Source organism: Heptranchias perlo, chromosome 3 (assembly GCF_035084215.1).
Source record: "Heptranchias perlo isolate sHepPer1 chromosome 3, sHepPer1.hap1, whole genome shotgun sequence".
In the NCBI taxonomy this organism is placed as follows: domain Eukaryota; kingdom Metazoa; phylum Chordata; class Chondrichthyes; order Hexanchiformes; family Hexanchidae; genus Heptranchias; species Heptranchias perlo.
The window spans coordinates 141,492,101-141,495,842 of record NC_090327.1 but is presented as its reverse complement, the minus strand read 5'-3'; the positions used below and the strand labels follow the sequence as shown (position 1 = coordinate 141,495,842).

Here is a 3,742-nt window from a genome sequence, read left to right as displayed (position 1 = left end):
CCCATGCTAATGAGGAATGGGTGAAGACAATGATTGTGATTGGACCGCGAGTAATGTCACGATATTTTTTTCATTTAACGCTCTAATTGGATGCCTGCCACCAATCACAAACATGCTCACACTGCACCGCCCCACTGCGCTATGCTAATGAGGGATGGGTGAAAGCAATGATTGTGATTGGGTCAGTGGGAGTGATGTCACAATGCTTTTTAATTCTAACTCTCTGATTGGTGCCGTTATATATCCAATCAGATTTAGTGTCTGCCACCAATCACGCGCCCCCTCCCTGTAATCCGGAAGTTCATTTCCCAAAGCCTCTCTCCAGCCCCAGTTTATATTGAAAGAGCCGCTCACTGTGTAAAGATCCACCGGGAAATGTCACCTGTCTGGCGGTGAGAAGGGCCCTTCTTCTCAGGGGATTCCCACACACATGGGATTACCCCGAGCTTTGATTTTGTCCCTTTCTATTGATAATTATTATTTACTCTGATCTGTACCGTGGAGCGGGACAAAATTACTCGGATTCAGTGAAATTCATTGATTTTCTGAAGCTTTTCCCTCTGCTGATTCCTGCTCCTTATTTAAACGTCTATTTAAGCCTATTGTTATGATTGTCCGATTTGTTGAATGGTTGGATTTGAACCCTGATATTCTTGTCCAATCGAATAACCACTATAGTCCCGTGTTCGGCATTAAACGCTTTGTTAGGCAGTAATCTTCAGTCTGGTGGCTTCAACAGCTCAGAGCCGGCACTGAACTCGAAACCAGAAATGGGAGAGCATTTCAGGGGATTCAGAAACCGTCTTCTAGCTTGATTGAGTTCTTCCATGAAATAACGTTAATGAAGATAGTGCAGTTGATATGTGTATGGATTTTCAAAAGGAGTTTCATAAAGTACCTCATAATAGACTGCTTAGCAAAATTGAATTCCCTTTTCGATTAAAGGGGCAGTGGCAGCGTGGATACAAAGTCTGCTCAGGGACAGAAAGCAGAGTGTGGTGGTGAACGAATGTTTTTCAGACTGAGTGAAGTTTGCAGTGGTGTCCCCCAGGAGTCGGTATTAGGACCACTGCTTTTGTTGATACATATTAACGACATGGACTCGGATATGCTAGGCATAATTTCAAAGTTTGCAGAGGAAACAAACTTTAAAATGTAGCAAAAAGTGAGGATTGTAGCAGAATTCAGGATGACATAGACAGACATGTGAGATGGACAAACACATGGCAGCTGAAATTTAATGCAGAAAAATGTAAAGTAATGCAATTTAGAAGGAAGAACGAGAAGAGGCAATATAAAATATATTGCACAATTTTAACGATGGTGCAGGAACAGAGATTTGGGGTTTCACATCTACAATTTTGACAGAACAATGTGATAAAGCTGTTAAAAAAGCTTACCGAATCATTGGCTTTAGAAGCATAGAGTACAAAAGCTCAATCTTTATAAATTACTGATTAGGCCTAAACTGCAGTATTGGTTCCCATTCTGGGCACCACATTTTAAGAAGGATGTCAAGGCCTTGGAGAGATTGTAGAGGAGATCTACTAGAATGGTACCAGAGATGAGGGACTTCAGTTATGTGGCGGGACTTGAAAAAAATTCCGTCAGAGACTAGTTCAAATAAAGGACAAAATCCAACAGCCCGCTGTGTCTGTTCAGGGGTTGATGTTCGGGAACTGTTATATTGAGGATGATTAAAGCGGTTCAGTCCCCAAATCCAGAGAAACGCTCCATTTCTCTCCTGCAATGAGCAATGGTGGTAAATTGGTGAGAATAGCTGACTTTGATTCCTGGCGATCGCAGTTTGGTGCTTTTAATTCTAATCTATTTACTTCAGAGTCCCCAGGATTGAATACTGAATTTGATGATCAGGGGTATTTTGATTCCAAAACAAAAAGGGAAATCAGTTACATAAAAAATACTTTCAACATTAATTTCTTTTCCCTATACCGGCGAATTTAACTCCAATTTTGTTCCTTTTTATTGATAATTATTACTTGCCCTGAATTGCGTGGATCCGAGACAGAATTAGTAGAATTTCAATGGCAGCGCAGGAACAGAGAGACCTGGGAGTTTACGTACTCAGATGTTTGAAGGTGACAAGTGGATCAGACTGTTAAAAAAGCAGACGGGATCCTTGGTTTTATAAACAGGTATGGAGTGAATTAACAAGGAGGTTATGCTAAACCTTTACAAATGGCTAGTTCGGTCCCAGCTGGAGTATTGTGTCCAATTCCGGGCACCACAGTTTAGGAAGAATATCAAGGCCTTAGAGAGAGTGCAGAGGGGAGTTTACTAGAATGAAACCAAGGATGTGGAACTTCAGTTAGGTGGAGAGACCGGAGAAGCTGGGATGGTTTTCCTTCGAGCAGAGAAGGATATGGGAAGATTTAATAGAGATGTTCAAAATCAGGAAAGAGTAAATAAGGAGAAACTGTTTCCAGAGGCAGAAGGTTTGGAAACTAAAGGACACAGATTTAAGATAATTGGCAAAAGAACCAGATGTGAGATAAGAACTTTTCAATGCAGCGAGTTGTTATGATCTGCAATGGTGGTTGAAGCAGATTCAATAATAACTTTCAAAAGGGAATTGGATAAATATTGAAGGGGAAAAATTGGAGGATTATGGGGAAAGAGCAGGGGAATGGGACTAATTGGATAGATCTTTCAAATAGCCAGCAGACAGAAGGGCCAAATGGCTTCCTCTGTTTTGTATCAGTATTTGATTCAGTGAAATTTCTGAATCTTTTCCCTCCGCTGCTTCCGGTTCCTTATTCAAATTTCAATTCCCTTCAGTGAATTAATTTATTGTTTCAAAGAGGAACATCCTGTAGATGCTGAAAATCGGAAATATAAAACGAAAATGCTGGAAAGCCTCAACAGGTCGGGCAGCATCTGTGGAGAGAGGGAGGTAGGATTAACCTTTCAGGTCTACAGAAGGGTCATTGACCTGAACTGTTAAACCGAGCTTCCCTTCTCCATAGATGCTGCCGGACCTGCTGAGTCTTTCCAGCATTTTCGGGTTTTATTTTTGCTTTATTCCTTCTGTATTCCATCCATTTCCCTTTCGGTTGTTTCCTGTGAAACTTTCAGCATTGTGCTCAGTATTTATCCGTATTTTTGTTTGGTTTATTTGAAGTAATGTAAATAGTGTCCAGAGAAATCAGGCAGAAATACTGCTTAATGTACAGTGAAATATTGGGGGGACTATTGATAACAATCGAATGAGTAAAAAAAAACGTTAATGTGAACCCTTTTTTTTCATTCTCAAAATGTGAAACAATACGAGAGTGGAACTTACAGACAAACTATTTCCTCACATTGCTCACTGTCCTGTTTCTGTCACCCTGACACAGAATGTGAATTTGTTCCGCTCTGTTCCAGTTCTCGCTTCCAGCCAGCAGATGTCACCACATTCCGGTCCATTGAAGTTTACCGATCACAGAGGGTCACAGCGGACAATAATGTTCATATTATATTGGACAGTGGGATCTAGAAATAGTGGGAATGGAGACGAGTTGTAAGCACATTTTGTTAAACGGAACAACGGTTGTCAAGTTGTATTAAACTCCTCCCACTGATTTACATTATTTTCCTCTCTGTCTCTCTTGTTACACAATTTTGTACAACAAAATCGGACTGATTCAGAGATTATGATTTCAATCAATATTGAATAATGTTAATACAGATTGTCTGTGTGAGCAACATTCGTTCAGTCTGTGTGTGAGATGCAATCTGT

The 3,742-nt window shown here is 40.5% G+C and overlaps 1 long non-coding RNA gene across 1 annotated transcript in view; it reads right to left on the bottom strand.

The window, feature by feature from the left end:
* Positions 1 to 2,357: 2,357 nt before the first annotated feature.
* The window catches only part of LOC137320280 (uncharacterized), a 410,687-nt gene continuing 409,302 nt past the window's right edge, over positions 2,358 to 3,742 (bottom strand). Inside the window, exon 4 of the long non-coding RNA XR_010962434.1 lies at positions 2,358 to 3,495. This is a non-coding gene — a long non-coding RNA (uncharacterized lncRNA). The remainder of the gene's footprint in view (positions 3,496 to 3,742) is intronic.